The following is a 20,945-nucleotide window of genomic DNA, read 5'->3' as shown; positions in this document are numbered from 1 at the left end:
AAACATACCCACAGACGAACAGGTGGAGTATTTTAGTAATGTCGCTGATTGGTATCAGCAGAGGGAGCTCTGGTTAAATTTGCCTTTTTAAAACAAGCTTGTTGAAGCCCTTACAGCTGTATTATTAAGGCAGCCTGTTTAAGATAAACTTGGTACAGGATTTTTATAATTTAGTACTATTTGTGGGCATCGGTGAGGAGGCTAGCCTTTACTCTTAATGCCCAACTGGAATGCTTTAGCAGAAAAGTAAAATGGTTAAATGGTTCAGCATAGGCTAGATAGGCTGAAGGGCCTGTATCTGTGTTGTACTTCTCTATGTAAGTAAGAGTCACTTACATTGCAAAGCTGCTAAATGTGGAAGCCCGAGCAAGTAACTGGTTATGCAGCAGCTCGAATTGTGAAATGTTTAATGGCTCTGGGACTGTATTCACTGGAATTCAGAAGAATGTGGATTGACCTTATTGAACCTACCGAATGGTGAAAGTCCTTGATAGAGTGGATGTGGAGAGGATATTTCCTATGGTGAGAGAGACTAAAACCAGAGGACACAGCCTCAGAATAGAGGGGTGTCCTTTTAGAATGGAGATGAGGAGGAATTTCTTTATCCACAGAGTGGTGAGTCTGTGGAATTCTTTGCCACAGGCAGCTATGGAGGCCAAGTCTTTATGTATATTTGAGGTAGAGGTTGATAGATTCTTGATTGGTCAGGGCATGAAGGGATTCAGGAGGAAGGCAGGAGATTGGGGCTGAGAGGGAAAATTGGATCAGCCATAATGAAATGGCGGAGCAGACTCAATGGGCCAAGTGGCCTAATTCTGCTCTTAGATCTTATAGTCTTATGGTCTTATGGTTTTCACAAACATTCACATTGGCTGAAATTGTTATAGTTTCAAATTAATGGTAAATAATATACAGTTGTTGTTGTTGTTCGTCCTTCGTAGTCGAAGATGACCATGGCTTCAAAATCAAATGGGAGATTGGTGGCTGTGGGTCCAGAGGTGACTGATGAGGCCAATCCGGACCCTGAAGGCTCACCCACATGTGGAACACAAGTGGGTGGGTGCTGTCGTGGCAGTGGATGCTGCTCGGGCCTTGCGCACAGCACGCTTTCGTTGTGCCTCGATGATGCGCCTGACTTCAGCTGCACGGGCTCCTGTGGTGATCTTGCTGTGCCAAGCTGGACGGTCGAGGGCAAGCGTCTCCCATGTGTTGATGTCGACACCCAGTTACAGTTACAGCTACAAAGGTAAGGATACACACTCACATACACAAATACAGACAGAAAAATACACAAATGCAAGAACCTGCATGGGATCCCATAAGGAATCCAACCAGGAGCTCAGAAGTAGAAGGCTGCACCATTGTGTGTTCTCTTAAATTGCCCAACTATGAACATACCTTGTGTCTCAGATCATTACAGGTCTGGAAACATTACCACTTTGTTATCATATACCCAAGTCATCAAAGCCATGGTTTTCTTCATTTTGCATGCAACTCACATCTATAAAATCTGGACCATCTAGAAAAGTTATTCTCCCATTGGCATTGGTCGCAGTCTGTAAATTCCGGAGTCCCCTTCAAACTTAGCCATGCAGGTGTCTATCCCTTCATCCAATTTGCAGATGAATAAACTAAGTAGTTGAAGTACAAACTACCGGCCTCACCTCTTGCTGTGGAAGGAGCGTTACCTTTCTCTCTCTCATTAGTGAGAGAGAGGGTCTGTTGAGATGTCGGAGTGTTGAGATGGACAACAGCTTTTAATGGCTTCTAGATCATGGTCTCTGGGGGTTTGCTACAGCTGGCATGATGGGTGGTGGGAGATGCTGATACTTTTGCTGGAGCAAGTGGGGTGAGGGGAAGGGGGAGGGTTGATGCTTTGCTGCTGCTTGTGTGTGGGAGGGGAGGGGGCTTTTGGGTTCTACCATTTTCTGTCATTCATGCTTTGGGGTTATTTCACTTTGTTTCACGGATGTCTGCGAAGAGTAAGGATTTCATGTTGTATACTACATACATTCTCTGATATTAAATTGAGTCATTAAACCATTGAACCATTTTTATGAAGATATTTATTTCTTTGCAGTGCATAAATGCACAATGTTCTTGCACCAAACAGCTGGAAACCGATTGCCGCTGGAGACTTTGAGAGCCTGTACACGCTGAGGTGAATAAAGGGACAATATTCTTTTTAAATTTAGTTATCTCTTCACATTTTTTACATTGTTGGCAATGCCAGCAGTTGTTGTCATTCTTATCTGTTCTTGGGAAGGTGTTGGTGTCACTTTCTTTATCTGAAGCAAGTCTGGTGAAAGTACTCTGACAGTGCTGTTGGGAGAGAATGCCAGGATTTTAATGCAGCCATGATGAAGGAACAGCTGTAAAGTATGGGATTAATGTAGAGTTAGTATGGTTTATAGTCAGATGGGCCAAAGGACTTGTTTCCACACTGCACTCTTCTGTAAGCTACAGTACATATTTCTAAGTCAGGATGTGAGTTAGAGAGGAATCAGAGGGTGATGGTATTTCAATCAACATGAAACCCTCTTCCAACTTTGTGACAAAGTTAACATGTGTACGAGGCTTCAAAGTAACCCTGGTGAGTAATTGCAGTGCATTTTGCAGAATGCCAGAAATGCGAGAGTGTCAGGGGGCAGAATGAGTGTAGTTGCTGAGAAAAAAGAAGCTCAAAAATCTGAACATAGTTCAGTCACTTAGACCAGATGGACTACACCCTGGGGTTCTGAAAGAGGTCGCTGAAGATATTTTATGGGCATTAGTTGTGATCTGTCAAGAATCATTGGATTTGGAATGTTTCCTGAGAACTGGAAAATGCAAATGGTATTCCACTCTTTAAGAAGTGAGGGAAGCAGAAGAAAGGGAATTATATCTTGACTTCAGTGGTTAGAAGATTAGAGTTTATTATTAAGGATGAGTTTTCAGCATACTTGGAAACACCCGATAAAATGGGCCAAAGTCGGCATGGTTTTCTAAAGGGGAAATCTTGCCTGACAAATCTGTTGGAATTCTTTGAAGATATAACAGACAGAATAGACAAAGGAAAGGCAGTGGATGTTGCTTATTTGGATTTTCGTAAGGCTTTTGACAAGATGTCGCACATGAGGCTGCTTAACAAGATGAGAGCCCATGATAATACAGGAAAGGTACTAGCCTAGATAGGAGATTGGCTGACTGGCAGAAGGCAAAGAGGGGGAATAATGGGGGCTTTTTCTGATTGTTTGAGGTGACTTTGGTGTGCTGCAGAGGTTGGTGTTGAGATCTTTTCACGTTATATATTTATAATTTGGATAAGGGAATCGATGGCTTTGTAGCCAAGTTTGCAGACGATACGAAGATAGGTGAAGGGGGCAGGTAGTGTTGAAGGAGTAGGGTTCAGAAGGACTTAAACCAGTTGGGGGAATGGGCAGATGGAATACATAAATAGAATCATTCACGGACTTCTGCAGTATGGGCACTCTATAAAATACCACAGTTCTTTCATATTCCTCAGGATGAGTTGCATGCATGACAAAATCTAATGCAACAAAATCAGTAATGCAATAGCCTGCCTTCATAGGTGGCACTGCTACTCAGTGTAGAGGTTGTTTGATTATCTAACAATTAAATAAATAGTTTGGGCATGCATGATCATATTATTTGTTTAAGGCCTTAAGAACATCAACAACATGATTTCTGCTTGTAATAATTCAGGATATTAGCCCAATAGCCTAAACAAAGTATAGTGGTTATAGCAGATGTTAAAATTGAAAGTGATGGGCATTAAGGGGGAAGCACTTCAATAGCTGGAATCATTCCTCGTAAAATGCAAGATGATTGTGCTTATTAGAGCTTAATCATTAGCACAGGATCCTGTTAGAACATTGTCTTTGACCCAAATGTCTACAGCTGCTTCATCAAAGATTTTCCTTCCAGCTTATGCCAGACATGGGGGATGTTCTCATAGGATTACACAATGTTCACTTCCGGCATAGATTTCATGCAATTTACCAGAAGTTCAGCTGGGCCAAATCACCACCAAGGCCATGTTTCCTTTGGTGAGTGACTCACTCCCTGGCAGCCCATAGCCTTTCTACCATCTGAAAGCACTTGTCAGGAACAGTATGGAATGACCCATGCCTACCCAGTTGAGTGCTATTCCAATGACACTCAAGCAGCTCAACACCAGCCAGAAGCAAGCAGCAGTAGCGCACTTCACTGATACACTATCAACTGTACTGAGCATTAATTTACTCAACCACAGGTACGCAGCGACGACAATGTGTACTATCTGCATTGGGAGCTGGCTGAATAGACTCTAAGTGGGCTTGCTGTTCGGACCTTCAGTTAGATTACTGAGACGGCACCTCTTATGGCTCTACCGCCAAGAAAGATAAGGACAACAGACAACTTCGAAGTCCGAATACTGTGTAACTTGGATGGGAACATCGTCACTCTTTATTCTCCTCCATGGGAATTCAATAGTGTATTCTCCTTCTCCACTGTCACTGGATCTAAAACTTGAAGTTTGACCAGAAAGACTGGTCATCATCACCATCATCATCAGGTGCCATGCCCAGTTTGAGCTTTGACTGCCATGGCCCACACACTCCTGCTTCGAAAGACTGGTAACAGATCTAAAATGCAGCTCACTGTTACCCACTAATGGGCCATTTGGGTGGGCAAAACAGTTGTGTCCAAATCCTTCAAAACTGAATTAAAATAAGCATTTAACTCAATCCTGTTAACCTCTTTATCAAAACAGTAGATGAAGGATTTCCAATAATTATTACCTTTTATCATTCATTAATACAGTTATATATTAATATTTGAAATGTACAAATGAAGTCAATGCTATACATTAATACAAGATTTAATATTAAATTTATTGTCCTTGCAGTCCCCAAACTGATCTTATGTTAATTCAGTGTTATATAGGTCCCATTTGATCTTTTCTTGTAAATCAAGTTGACATTCTTTCTAAGAAAATGTAAGTGGTCGTGTGAAACTGAAAACTCATTTGGATTGTTGCCTACAGCTGCATTTTGCGACTGTGTTCTGCATTTACTGGTGTGAAGCAAAATTACAATGAGCACAATAATCTCTGATAAATCACAAAACTTGAATGTGCGAAGTTGTCACTTTAACTTAGTACTATGTGTTTAATAAGTCCAGTTTGTTCAGAGTCTGCCTTGTATTACCTACTTCTAATCTTTCCTTCAGTCAGACCACTCACTTTCTTTCTATCCAGAGGACTTTCTATTCAGGTTCAAGTTTATTGTCATTCAATTATATGAATGTGTACCACCAAGCAAGACAACATTCCTCCAGAACAGTACATAGAACTCACACACAACACATAAAGTAATATTGCCACCAATAAATTAACGAATAATAGCATATATTCCAGAAGATTGACATTTAGCATAAGGTGCATTTATGACATGTTATAACACTACTGACACATCATAACTAATTAGAAATGAGTGACATTCAGTAGTCTCACAGCTTGGGGCAAGAAGCTGTTTCCCATGCTAACAGTCTTTCTCCACCTGTCTGATGGTAGGATGTCAACGAGTTTGTGGGATGGATGGGCAGGATAATACATAGTCTTTCTTTAGTATTATCTAGATTGCAGTAAACACATGTCTTTACTGCAGTATTAGTATTACTTCATGTTCGGCACTCAGTTCTGAAAACCTACAATATCTTCTTTATTAGAAGTTGTGAAGTGTCCATATTTGACTATAGGACTATGTGTGTATCCAGATTCTTAAGACTGTTTTTAATTTTTTTACTGACTTCAGTCCATTGCCCCCATTGAGGCATAGACTGCTGACAGTAGCTCACCAGAGTCCTCTGTCCTAGGCCCAGTCTTTCACATTGTCTCCAGGTGTAGCCAATCTTCGTAGTGTATCCTTCCTCTCCCAGGGATGAGGTCTCTGGAGCTTCTGTTGGTACTTCTGTTGCATTGGGCTTTTATAGGATGAGGTTGCTAGCCTCATGCCCAACTCTCCTCCTTTCCTGGCCAGGCTTGGGAGCATCCATGCTGGAGTTGCTTTTATATCTGCTTCTACTTTGAACTTTGAGCTGAGCTTCCAACACAATCTCCTCTTCTTCACAACTATTCCAGTCCTTCCACCTCTGTAATGTCATGTGATTGCACCTCACCTGCTGCTGAAACCCCTGCTCATGTCTTCCTTACTTCCAAACCTCATCATTCAAATTGAACTCTTTTGCTGATTTCCTGCCTTATACTCTGCCCCATTTATCCATCAATCAGCACTATGATTTTAACTTGCATCATGCTCTATCACCTCAAATCTATTTATGTGACTTTCACAAACCAAAATACTTTTTTGGTCTTTAGCCTTTGGAGATGAGAATTGCTGTATTGGAACATGGGAAACAGTAACTAGGGTGTACCATTTATATCCTCGTAGCTACCATTCAATTGGATCCTATCTGATCAGTGACTCAAAATCATACAGTACTTCCAACTTTATAGAACAGATTTGGGCTGCTTATCTAAGAAAAAGATGTGCTGGCATTGGAGAGGGTTCAGAAGAGGTTCACAAAGATGATTCTGGGAATGAAAAGATTATCATATGAGAAATGTTTGATGGCTTAGGGCTTGTGCTCACTGGAATTTAGAAGGATGGGGGTGGGGGAAACACATTGAAAGCTTTCGAATGTTAAAAGGCCTAGACAGAGTAGATGTGGAAACGATGTTTCCCATGGCGGGGGAGTCTAGGACAAGAGGCACAGCCTCAGGATAGAAGAGCGACAATTTAAACAGAGATGCGGAGAAATTTCTTTTGCCAGAGGGTGGTGAATTTGTGGAATTTGTTACCACAGGCAGCTGTGGAGGCCAGGTCGTTGGATGTATTTAAGGCAGAGATTGATAGGTTCTTAAGTGGCCATGGCGTCAAAGGTTACGTGAAGAAGTCTGGGGATTGGGGCTGAGGAGGGGAGAAAAAATGATCAGCTATGATTGAATGGTGGAGCAGACTCAATGGGCCAAATTCTGCTCCTATGTCCTATGGTCTTATGGTCTTTCTCTGGTATCTTATACAGTCTTTGCTTCATAAAAGCTTCCTAACTGGAAATTTAAATGTAAAAATGTAATTAGCATCCTCTCTGGTTGTGGAACTGAGTTTCAAAATTCCACAGCATTGGTTGTCTTTTGCATGTTGGTTATTTGACCGTCTTTGTTTCTTTTTGAAGTTTTTCATTGACTCATTGTATTTTTGTATCTACTGTGAATGCCTGCAAAAATGAATCCCAGGGTAGTATATTGTGACATATATGTACTTTAATAATAGATTTACTTGAAATTTTCTCCTCCTCCTCTTTCCTTTTCTTCCTGGTCTACTGTATATCCTATTAGATTTATTCTTCAACCCTTTACTTCTTCCAACTATCCTGTACCAGCTTCTTACTTCAACCCTCCTCCTCCACTCACCCTTCTTCCCCTTTACCTGCTTTCACCTATTACCTACCAGCTTGTACGCCTTCTCCTCCCCCCACCTATTTATTCTGGCTAATGCCTCCTTTTATTTTCAGTCCTGTTAAATGGTTTTGGCTAGAAACGTCGACTAAATATTCCCAATTTTATTCTTCAGTAGGCTAGCCCTACATTTTAGCCTGGGTCTCCTTGGAATATTTGGTCAAATTAATAAAATCCAAAGATTTTCAATCCTACTTTGTATTCTATTTCTTTTTCCAGGGATGCTGCCTGACTGCTGAGTGTTTCAAGTACTTCCGCATCTCATTCTGGTAAGTCTATATTTCATTCTCTTAAAGGCCAGCAAATCCTTCTAGTAAAGGGGCTTTGATCTGAAACATTAACTCGATTTATCTTTGCTTCAGATGCTGACTGAACATTTGAGTGTTTCCAGCATCGTCTGCCTTCTTGTAAAATGGTGCTCAGAACTGAATATAAATAGAATCATATCACCATAGATCGCAAAAAAAAGCCATTGATACCAAAACAAACATTAAGCATTCCCACTAAGACTCTTCAGTTTCGAACAGCCCTCTCAAAGGTTCAAAAGGTTCAAAGATTCAAAAGTACAATTTAATGTCAGAGAAATATATACAATATACATCCTGAAATGCTTTTTCTTTGCAAACATCCACGAAAACAGAGGAGTGCCCCAAAGAATGAACAACAGTTAAACGTTAGAACCCCAAAGTCCCCCCCCCCAGCTTCCCCACCCTCCCATGCTTAAGTGGCAGCGAGCAACCATCCCCTCTCCCCCCACTGGCAAAAAAAAGCATCAGTACTGCCACCAAGCACTCAAGCGTGAGCAAAGCAAGAGCAAAGATATAGACCTGTAGTTACCCCAAAGACTTCACGTTTCACCTAGTATTTGACATACCGCAGGTTCTCTCTCTCCCTAATAAGGGAGAAAGAGATGTCTCCATTTTTCCAGCGAGCGGGGAGACATAACAAACAAACATCAAATCCCTAATTCCCTGCTTGTTTACTTGCCTGTCAAAGTGCCTCTTATTGTACCACACCTGTCATTTACCCTTTACATATCCATGTTGGTGGACCATGAAATATTTTGAGTCATTTTCCATTTCCAAGCTTCAAAGTTCAAAGAAAATTAATTATCAATGTACATTTATGTCACCATATCCAACCCTGAGATTCATTTTCGTGTGGGCATACTCAATAAATCCAATAACAATAATAGAATCAATGAAAGACTGTACCAGCAGGGCTGACAACCTGTGTGCAATAGACAAAAACTGAACAAATACAAAAAGAAATAATAATAATAATAAAATAAGCAATAACTATCAAAAACATGAAGTGAAGAGTCCTTGAAAGTGAGTCCATAAGTTGTGGGAACAGTTTAGTGACAGGCCAAGTGAAATTGAGTGAAGTTATCCCTGCTAGTTCAGGAGCCTGATGGTTGAGGGTTAATAACTGTTCTTGAACCTGGTGGTGTGAGTCCTGAGGCTCCTGTATCTTCTTCCTGATGGCAGCTGTACGAAGAGAGCATGCTGTGAGTGGTGGGGGTCCATGATGATGGATGATGGTTTCCTGCAACAATTCTCCTTGTAGACATGCTCAATGGTGGGAAGGGCATTACACGTTGTGGTGATATCATGTGCAGTGATGTGCCAGTACATGATTGGACAGAGCACTGAGCATGCGTGGGATTGCCAAAACGTCTCAGCACGTGGCTGGGGTATGACGTGTTTGTTTTATTACTGTAAATAAAAGTTCTCTAATTCTTCCAGAATATGATTCTTTACTGTTAACCCATGGTACATTTAAACTGAAGTAACATAACATGGTGTCAGAAGTGGTTCTGGAAGAATAATACGGGAGAATCGAGAATCGAAAATAATTGAAAAAAAAGAAGAAAAAATTTTGAACTGTAAACAGTAAAATGGAAGGTTTACAACCCCCACCAAAACTTCAGCTGACTGGAAATGTAGCTGAGAATTGGTGGATGTTCAAGCAACAGTTTGAACTGTACTGATCGGCGATCGATTATGAAGAAAAATCAGAAAAAAACCAAAGCTGCGCTTTTGCTCCATGTAATTGGGAATGATGCAGTAGAGGTATATAATAATTTTGTCTTTAGAGATGGAGATAATTTCAATTTAAAGTTGTTAATGGACAGATTTGAAGTATTTTATATACCTAAGTGTAATTTAACGTATGAGCGATATAAATTCTTCACATGTGTGCAGAAAGCTGCTGAAACAATTGATCAGTATGTTACTGAGTTAAGAAAGTGTAGTAGAACATGTGAGTTTGGATTGCTCATGGACTGTCTTATAGACTTGTTTGTGGCATTTGAGATAATGCTCTGAGAGAAAGGCTGTTGAGAGAGCAAGATTTAAATTTTGAAACAGCTTTGGTGCTTTGCAAAGCTTCTGAGACCATAAGGTTGCAGGCTGAAGAGCTTTTTGTCAAAAACTGCAATGTAAACGCTGTAAAAAAGCGTGAATACATCAAGAAATATAATAATACTTCGACGAAACCGACAGAGAGCAAGATGGCATTGAAAAGAAAAAAGGCATGTGATCGCTGTGAGCGGGAACATTGTCCAAATCAGTGTCCTGCATATGGCAAAATTTCCAATGGCTGCAGTAAGATTAATCATTTTTCACGCTGTTGTAAAAGTAGAAAGAAGGAAAATAAATTGAAACAAGTAAGTTCTGTGCTTGAAGATGAACATGAGGAATTTTATATAGATGTGATTTGTAAAAATAAACAAAGTAAGACTGACTGGACTATTCTGTTGCAAATGAATCAAAACAATATTTTATTTAAACTTGATAGTGGAGTGCAAGTAAATGTTCTTGCAGAATCTGAGTTTAATGCTTTAAAGCCAAGACTGAAGATATATCAGACAAATATAAAAGTGACTGGGTATTCAGGTACAGACATTCCAGTTAAAGGAACATGCGTGGCAAAAGGTACCACACAAAAATATTGTGCATACGCTTTCATTTGTGGTTGTGCAAAAAATGTACAGTCAATTCTGGGTTTATCTGCCTGTGAGAGACTTAATTTGCTGGAAAGCATTTTTGTCTTGGATAGTGACACAGAGCTGAAGCGACGGAATGTTGCATTACAGTCGGCAGAAGGTGATGTGACTCAACTGCAGGTCCAGCTCAAGGAGGCAAATGCTGACATGGAGAATACAAAAGCAGTAGCTGCAGTGTCTGAGAGGACCAAACAGGAGGCAATTGATGATGTGAAAAAGCAACGGCAGGAGGAGGTTGCTTCAATGCAAGTGATAATGAAAGAGACATTGAGAGAATATCAGATTCCGTTTCATCACCGTCTAGAGTAAGAATGCTCACAGTGGGCACAGTATAAGGAAGAAGTGAAAGCACAAGTGAAGGAATTGAGAAGTATTATTGAAATGATTAGTCTCAGCATAAAAAAGAGATTACACATTTAATGAATGAATTAGATGAAGAAAAGAAGATTTGTATTTCATTACAAATGGAAGTGGAACATGAATTGACCGATCTAAGGAGACGTTTGTCTGAAGGACAAGGAGACAAAGTGAGGATACAAGATAAAAGGAACACATGGACACAGACCAGATCATACATGGTCCAAACAGAGGAGGGAGCAGTGTTAAGAAAGAATCGCAAAGGCTTTAAGAAAGAGCTAACTTCAGAGTATCAGTTATCTGATATAGATATGTTTTGATTAACTTTGTTAATTGTTTTTCTTTTTAAGGAAAGGAAGATGTGGTGATATCACATGCAATGATGTGCCAATACATGATTGGACAGAGCACTGAGCATGTGTGGGATCGCCAGAATGTTCCAGCACGTGGCTGGGTTAAGATGTGTTTATTTATTACTGTAAATAAAAATTCTCTAAGTCTTCCAGAATAGGATTCTTTACTGTTAACCCACAGTACGTTTAAACAGAAGTAACGTAACATAAATGATGGACTGAGCCATATCCACTACTTCTGTTCAAGGGAACTGGTGTTTCCATACCAGCTGTGGTGCTGTCAGTCAACATACTCTCCATTACACAAAATAATCTGCAGATGCTGGGATCAAAGCAACCCTCACAACACGCTGGAGGAACTACTCTCCACCACACATCTGTAAATGTTTGTTAAAGTATTAGGTGTCATGCTGAATCTTCACGAACTCCTAAGGAAGTAGGGGCAGTGACCTCTTTTCTTCCAAATTGTACCTATGAGCTGCGCCCAAGACAGATTCATTGACATGATAACAATGAGGAATTTAAAGTTGCTGACCGTCTCCACCTCTGATCTCCTGATGAGGACTGGCTCAGGGACCTCCAGTTTCCTCCTCTTGAACTCAATAATCAGCTCCTTGGTCTTGCTGGTATTGAGTAAGATGTTGTGGCACCACTCAGCCAGATTTTCAATCTCTCTCCTCTATTTAGACTGATCTAATCGTTGGAGCAAATCATCACTGGATACTTGCAAACATTAATAATTGATTTCACAGCTTTCACCATATGACTAATTTATTAATATCTGTGCTCTTATGTTTCTATTTATATTAATCTACCACCTGGGTGTGGGGTGGAGATACGTCTCTACCAGAGGAGGTGTAAGGCACTCTTTCCTACTGCTGGCCTGCAGGTCACTCTTGGGCAAGTGTAGCACCGGCTTAGTCTCCTGACCAGGGTTACATGAAACCATGCGAGTAGGTGGTGGACAGTTGTATGGTGCATACAGAAGGTCCTGGCTATGCGACCACTGACACAAGGCAGACAAACTCTAAAGGAAATTGATAATTGCAGGGGACGCCCATCTTGTAAAGACGCAGCCCAGAAGGCAATTGCAAAACCACTTCTGAAACAAAAATTTGCCGAGAACAATCATGGTTGTGGGCCCATGATTGCCTACATCATACAACGCATACATAATGATGGTGATGACTCTGTCACATTTCTTTGTTTAATTAGTAAATTAGGATTTATCAAATTAAACTGTACTCAATAGTAAATATTTCAGACGTGACCATAGATCAACATGGTATTTCAAAATTATTTCTTGAAAATTAGAATACTTGCCCATTATCCTGATTTCCTGTCACCTGCAGTTTAAATTGTTTCCCAATAATCTGTAATTTCATGAATTTCAGTTTTAGCGGTTCTTTGAAAACGCAATACACTGTAGAGGCTGAAATTCGGAGATGAAAACAAACTGCTAGAGAAAGCCAGTGTATCAAGCAGCACCTGTAGGGGGAAAGGATTTAAAAGCAGTCCTGGCGCAGAGACCTTCACCTGAAAATTTGACAATTGCTTTCTTCCCAACAGATGCCACTTGATCTGCTGAGTTCCTCTAACAGTTTGCTCTTTGCCTTTGGCTGTTCTCTGATTGGGGATATGGAGGAAATTTTCTTCAGTACGCATTTTAATTTGGAGCACACTTCCTGGGGTGATAAAGAAAATAAAATCATACAGAGCTTTCAAAATGCAAATACACAGTTATTGGGACAATGTTAGAGAATGGTTCTCAGCAAGTAAATGAGCTTTATTTGGCACAAGTACTTTGAAATATGGTGATGTGACCACTGATGCCAGGCAGACAATCTCTGAGGTTATTGATAATGGCTGGGGTCACCTGTCCTGTAAAGACACTGCCCAGAAGAAGACAATGGCAAACTTCTTCTGCAGAAAAATTTGCCAAGAACAATCGTTGTTATGAAAAGACCATGTCCGCCCACGTCCTAAGACACGATATATAACGAACGGATGAACTTTGAAATACCGAAACGTACAGTGAAATTCGTCGCCTCCATCACAGCCTGAGGATGTGCTGGGGGCAGCCCACAAGTGTGGCCATGCTCCCAGCAACAACATTGCATGTCCACAGCCTACCAACCATTACATCTTTGGAATGTGGGAAGAAACTGGAGCACCTAGATGAAACTCACGCAGTCACAGGAGAACATTCAAACTCTTCACAGACAGCAGTGGGAAATGAACCTTGATCACTGGAATTGTAAACCATTATGATAGTCACTATGCTACAGTGCCACCCACAGTTCCATTAGATACTGGCACAGCATGGACCATTGGCTCAATTGCCTAAACAGGCTTCACTCTAGCTATCATATCATTTTACCTAAAGAAACAACCATAAACAGTACTTTTCTTGTCTATTGGAGCTGGTGAATTACACAGTCACATCTCCTTGTGATTATGCAAGAAATTTAAATCTTCGCTTCCTATTGATTGAGCACAAGGAAAGTAACACAACTGAAGTACCTAGTTCTTTGTCACCTCTATAGGTTGGTTCATCAGGCCTGACCCAACCTGTGGTCAGCTGAATTTTGCAAAACATTACCCACAGTCAGTAACGATGATGCAAATACACTGCTTCAAGAGAAGATGGAGCAAGATTCAAAGGTAGGTTTAAAAAGGATATTGAATAAAAATTTGAATAGGAAATACTTCCAAAGTCATGGGAAATTGGATTTCTCTGAAGAAGAGCTATCACAGGTACCGTGGGCTGAATGGACTCATTCTGTGTCATAAGATGCCTGAACAGCTAAATATAGTATGTGCACGTGACATTTTCCCAGTAATGGATTAGAATCAATCAAATTGACAAATCAGCATCCATTTAAATGGATCTGTTTTAAAGATGTTACTGACAGATCAGATCCAGGCAAAGCAACTAACAGTCCACTGGTGAAAGGAATCCTTGAAGTCCCTGTGAATGCAATCACGAACAATAACAAAAGGAGATCAAGGGTCAACATTAGTAACCAATTCTGGCCCTGTTAAACTATTTCCTTGCATCATTAAAATGTGTTGGCTGATATTCATCAAACTTATCCCATGACACTTATGTGTTAGAATTGTTAAGGAAATATTAGTAAGAACTTGGCAGTTCTGTTGTATGCACAGTAACCTTGTCAGCTAATTCTTCTGTTATCTGTATTTGTCACAGTATTATGCATTCTCTGTTACAAGAGCTTTAGTTGACTGAATGAACTGTAACGGCTCAAGAAAGGACTGTTGGCAATGCCGTCTCAGATTAACTTGAGATGTTGGTGAAATGAACCACACAGCAATAGGTCTCCATGACTGTGGAAGGCATCTAAATCATTGTGTGATATTTTCTGACCGAGCTCAGTGAAAGTACAATCTCTGAGGTTAGTAGTAAAAATTAGGTTATAAATAGGCTGGAAAGAGCACTGAGAAGATTTGTGAGAATATTACCAGTACTTGAAGGCCTGATTTATAGGGAAAGGTTAGGCAGACTAGGATTTTATGCCGTGGATCATAGGAGACAGGGTGGTAACCTTATAAAGGTGTATACAATCATTAGGGACATAGTCCTTTTCCCAAAGTAAAGGAAGAGGGCATCGGTGAGAAGAAAGATTTAAAAGGGATCTGAGGGGCAACGTCTTTACACAGAGGGTGGTAAGTATGTGGGACAAGCTGCCAGTGACTGTGGTTGTGGCATCTGAGAGTCACTTGGATAAGTTTTTGGAGAGTAGAAGGACATGGGCCAAATGCAGGTCAATGATTCCAGCTTAGGTGGGCACTTCGGTCAGCCTGGATGTGTTGCACCATGTTGTAATACGCTATGAGCAATGAGGAGAAACATGAAAAGCTGGATTGTGGGGTATGCATGCCATTTCAGTGATATGTTAAATACATGGTGATATATTGACCCACAGCTCTGAACTATCTGGGAGTGACACTTGATTTCACCTTGCCCTCTCTTGACTATTTTTATTATACGGCTGCATAGACCAAGGGTCAGGTGAACTTCACGCAACTTCACTTGCGCCATCATTGAAATGTTGCCACAAAATGGTCTCGATATTTATTGCTTATTTATTTGTTAATATTATTTCTTTATTTTTGTATTTGCACAGTTTGCTGTCTCTTGCACACTGGTTAAACTCTGAAGTGGTAGCGGTCTTTTCTTGACTCTGTTATGATTAGGAATCTATTACAGATTAATTGAGTAGGTCCACAAGATAAATGAATCTCAGGGTTGTATATGGAGACATAAATGTACTTTGATAATAAATTTACTTTGAACTTTAAAAGGTTGCTAAAGTGTGATGAGATACCAATGTGAGAGTACTTATTTCCTCTGTTACGCTGTTGCCATAAATATTAACAACAATCTTACAACTTTCTGGGAGCTAAATGATCATTCTAAATACCCTGTTGAATTCTGTAATGTACAGTGTTGTTGGTTTCTTGAAATCCAGTGGCAGCCGATATTACCTATGCAGGCATTGCAAATAACACAGATCTCTGACCCTGAGACACTCAATTCCATTTCTCTGCAACACACATCAAAGTTGCTGGTGAACGCAGCAGGCCAGGCAGCATCTCTAGGAAGAAGTACAGTCGACGTTTCAGGCTGAGACTCTTCGTCAGGACTAACTGAAGGAAGAGTTAGTAAGAGATTTGAAAGTGGGAGGGCGAGGGTGAGATCCAAAATGATAGGAGAAGACAGGAGGGGGAGGGATGGAGCCAAGAGCTGGACAGGTGATTGGCAAAAGGGATACGAGAGGATCATGGGACAGGAGGTCCGGGGAGACCATTTCTCTTGGTTACTTGGCTATATCCTATCAGAGGATCTTTCTTGGGACCAGCATGTAAATGCCATTACAAAAAAGGCACTGTAGTGTCTCTACTTTCTTAGAAGTTTGTATAGATTAGACACATCACCCAAAACTTTGACAAGTTATACAGTATATATGTGATTACAAAGAGGAGTTCGAGGGGATTTGCTATATCACCAAACAGTCGCAAATTTCAGCTGATGTACCACGGAGAGCTTTCAATCTGGCTGCATCATTTTTTTTTAATGTACAGTATTTCTGTTTTTGCATGTTTTTAAAAATCTATTCAACATACAAAATTGAATTATTTGTTTATTATTTATTTATTGTTATTGTTAGTTTTATTTTATTATTTTTTTCTACTAGTTTATGTATTGCTTGAACTGCTGCTGCTAAGTTAGCAAATTTCACGTCACATGCTGGTGATAATAAACCTGATTCTGGTTCCGATCTTGTGTGGAGGGGCCACCGCACAGGACTGGAAAAACCTACAGAAAGTTGTAAACTCAGCCAGCTCCATCATGGGCACTAGCCTCCCCGCAACAAGGACGCTTTAAAAAGGCGGCATTCATCATTTAGACTAAAAGGCCATAATGTATAAAAGCAGAATTAGACCATTTGGCCCATTGTTCCATCATACTATCATTGCTGATTTATTATCCCTCTCAACCCCATTACCCTCCCTAAACCCATAACCTGTGATACCCTTACTAATCACCGATTCACAGATTCATAGAGAAGTACATCACAGAAACAGGCTCTTCAGCACATCTAGTCCATGCTGTCTATTCCCATCAACCTGCAGCAGAACCATAGCCCTCCATATACCTACCATGCGTGTACCTATCCAAACTTCTCTTACACGTTGAAATCGAGCTCACATGCATCACTTGTGCTGGCAGCTCATTGCACACTATCACGTCTTCTGAGTGAAGAAGTTTCCCCTCATTTTCCCCTTAAACTATTCGCCTTTCACCCTTAACCCATGACCTCTGGTTGCCATCCCATCCTACCTCAGTGGATAAAGCCTGCTTGCATTTGCCTTATCTATACATCTCATAATTTTGTATACCTCTATCAAATCTCCTCTCAATTGTCTGAGGAATCTTTTGTTATAACTCAGGTCCTCCAGACCCAAAAAGGTCATTGTAAATTTTCTCTGTACTGTTTCAAACTTGTTTACATCTTTCCTGTAGGTAGGTGACCAAAACTGCACATGTTACTCCAAATTAGGCCTCACCAACATCTGATACAACTTCAACATAACATCCCATCTCCTGTACTCAATACTTTGGTTTATGAAGGCTAATGTATGTGCCGAATGCTTTTTTTAATGATTCTATATACCTGTGATGCCACTTTCAAAGAATTATTGACCTGTATTCCAAGATCCCTTTGTTCTACCACACTCCTCAGTGCCCTAAGGTTCATTGTGTAAGAGCTACTGTGATTGGTCCTACTGACGTGCAAAACCTCGCACTTGTCTGCAGTAAATTCCATCTGCCATTTTTCAGCCCATTTTTCCAGCTGGTACAGCTATGATAGCCTTCCTCGCTGTCCACCACGCCCCCAAACTTGGTGTCATTTGCAAATTTTCTGATCCAGTTAACCACATTATCATCCAGATCATTGTGTACAGGGTCTTTCTTTTGTTACATATAAAATGGCGACTTTGTTATGTTAATCTGGGGAATGCGGCTTTGTTGTGCTTTAACGCTGAAGAGAGTTTGCGCTAGCAGTTTGTTTTACTTTAAATTGAGATAGCAGGGTTGTATTAGCCAATGGGTGGTTATGTATCATTTTGTTTTCGGATACCATGCTGTATGATATGACTGTGGACTGAGTTTTGGCGGGGAGTCGGAGGAGAGACGAGGAGGACCGCGGACTTGCGGAGAGGCTCCGGTCGATCACTAAGGGTGTTCCCGAGCCGTGAGTCGACGGAATTCGGGTGGTCGTCTGAAGTCGAATTGAGCTCCAACGGTAGCGCGCGAAGAAATTGGACTTTGGACTTTGGTAAGTGTTGGCGCCTTTTTTTTCACTACTTTCCTCTCTGTATCAAATGTATATTAATGTCATAGAATTAGTAATATCTATAAAGTGTATTTGTTAAAATTTACTGGGTGTGCTGGCTGATGATTGATGTTGTGATTGATTTGGGCGGCGACTGACCCTGTGGGGAGTGTTGAGGTGGGTGCTGGGCTGGATTCCCCTAGACATACACGAGCCAATATAACGGAACGTTACAATTGATATAGGTGTCAAACAACAACGGACACAGCAGCAATCCCTGTGGCACTCCAGTAGTCACAGGCCTCCAGTAAGAGAGACTACCCTCCACAATCACTCTCTGGCTTCTCCCACAAAGCCAATTTCTAATCCAATTTACTACCTCATCTTGAATGCCAAGTGACAGAACCTTCTTAACCAACCTCCCATGTGGGACCTTGTCGAATGCCTTGCAGATAACATCCACTGCTTTGCCTTAATCCACTTTCCTGGTAACTTCTTCAAAAAACTCTATAAGATTGGTTAGCCATGACCTACAATGCACAAAACCATGCCGACTATCCTTAATCAGTCTATGTCTATCCAAATACTTACAGTGGCATGCAAAAGTTTGGGCACCCCGGTCAAAATTTCTGTTACTGTGAATAGTTAAGTGAGTAGATGAACTGATCTCCAAAAGTCGTAAAGTTAAAGATGAAACATTCTTTTCAATATTTTAAGCAAGATTAGTGTATTATTTTTGTTTTGTACAGTTTTAGAATGAAAAAAAAGGAAAGGAGCACCATGCAAAAGTTTGGGCACCCCAGGAGAATTTGAGCTGTCAGATAACTTTTACCAATGTCTCAGACCTTAATTAGCTTGTTAGGGCTATGGTTTATTCACAATCATTGTTAGGAAAGGCCAGGTAATGCAAATTCCAAAGCTTTATAAATACCCTGACTCCTCAAACCTTGTCCCAACAATCAGCAGCCATGTGCTCATCTAAGCAACTCACTAGCACTCTGATAATTAAAATAAATGATGCCCACAAAGCAGGAGATGGCTATAAGAAGATAGCAAAGCTTTTTCAGGTAGCCGTTTCCTCAGTTCGTAAGGTAATTAAGAGATGGCAGTTAACAAGAACGGTGGAGGTCAAGTTGCAGTCTGGAAGACCAAGAAAACTTTCTGAGAGAACTGCTCATAGGATTGCTAGAAAGGCAAATCAAAACTCCTGTCTGACTGCAAAAGATCTTCAGGAAGATTTAGCAGACTCTGGAGTGGTGGTGCACTGTTCTACTGTGTAGTAACACCTGCACAAATATGACCTTCATGGAAGGGTCATCAGAAGAAAACCTTTCCTGCGTCCTCACCACAAAATTCAGCATCAGAAGTTTGCAAAGGAACGTCTAAACAAGCCTGATGCATTTTGGAAACAAGTCCTGTGGACTGATGAAGTTAAAATAGAACTTTTTGGCTGCAATGAGCAAAGATATGTTTGGAGAAAAAAGGGTGCAGAATTTGATGAAAAGAACACCTCTCCAACTGTTAAGCACGGGGGTGGATCGATCATGCTTTGGGCTTGTGTTGCAGCCAGTGGCACAGCGAACATTTCACTGGTAGAGGAAAGAATGAATTGAAGTAAATACCAGCAAAATCTGGAAGCAAACATCACACCATCTGCAAAAAAACTGAAGACGAAAAGAGGATTGCTTCTACAATAGGATAATGATCCTAAACACACCTCAAAATCCACGATGGACTACCTTAAGAGGTGCAAGCTGAAGGTTTTTCCACGGCCCTCAGTCCCCCGACCTAAACATCATCGAGAATCTGTGGATAGACCTCAAAAGAACAGTGCATGAAAGACGGCCCAAGAATCTCACAGAACTAGAAGCCTTTTGCAAGGAAGAATGGGTAAAAATCCCCCAAACAAGAATTGAAAGACTCTTAGCTGGCTACAGAAAGCATTTACAAGCTGTGATACTTGCCAAAGGGGGTGTTACTAAGTACTGAACATGCAGGGTGTCCAAACTTTTGCTTCAGGCCCTTTTCCTGTTTTGTTATTTTGAAACCGTAAAAGCTCAGGCTATTTGAGAATTGCACTCTGGGAAATCCCCAGGACCCGATGGATTCTCTGGAGAGTTTTATAAGGTTCTTCCTCCTTGCTTATACCACATTTATGTTCTGCCCTTACAGATTCCTTTAAGGTAGGAAGATTACCGTAGTCTTTTTACGAAGCTTCCATTTTGCTTATTCTTAAAAAGAATAAGAATCCTACTGAATGTTCTTCGTATAAACCTATCTCCTTACTCAATTTTGATACTAAAATTTTATCTAAAGTGCTGGCTCATAGACTTGAAAATATTGTATCTTCTATAGTTTCGGATGATCACTCAGGATTTATTAAAAATCAATATTCCCATTTTAATATACGGCGTTTGTTAAATGTTATGCACTCTCCATCTAAGAAAATATCGGAATATGTGCTAACTTTGGATGCGTAGAAGGCCTTTGACAGAGTTGAATGGAATTATCTTTGTAAATCCTTCGAAAAATTTAACTTTGGGCCCAATTTGATTCATTGGATTAAATTATTTATTTCTCTCCGCTCAGGTTCTTGCTAATCTTCAGAATTCTAAACCCTTTAACCTCCAATATGGGACTAGACAAGGTTGTCCTTTGAGCCCTCTGCTTTTTGATTTGATATTAGAACCCATAGCAATTGCTTTGAGAGTCTAAAGAGATTACTGGTATTCTAAGGAGAGGCACTGTTCATAAAGTGTCACTTTATGCTGATGACTTATTGCTTTTTATATCTAATGTTACAACCTCTTTACCATCTGTGTTCCGTTTACAGACTAATTTTAGTAAGTCCTCAGGATATA

The 20,945-nt window shown here is 40.5% G+C and overlaps 1 long non-coding RNA gene across 1 annotated transcript in view; it reads right to left on the bottom strand.

Moving 5' to 3' along the window:
• Nucleotides 1–1,163: 1,163 nt before the first annotated feature.
• Nucleotides 1,164–20,945, bottom strand: part of LOC140210322 (uncharacterized) — a 33,099-nt gene continuing 13,317 nt past the window's right edge. The window contains exon 3 of the long non-coding RNA XR_011889216.1: nt 1,164–1,238. This is a non-coding gene — a long non-coding RNA (uncharacterized lncRNA). The remainder of the gene's footprint in view (nt 1,239–20,945) is intronic.

This window comes from Mobula birostris, chromosome 15, assembly GCF_030028105.1.
Source record: "Mobula birostris isolate sMobBir1 chromosome 15, sMobBir1.hap1, whole genome shotgun sequence".
NCBI classification, from domain to species: domain Eukaryota; kingdom Metazoa; phylum Chordata; class Chondrichthyes; order Myliobatiformes; family Myliobatidae; genus Mobula; species Mobula birostris.
This window is presented reverse-complemented; position numbering and strand designations above follow the sequence as displayed.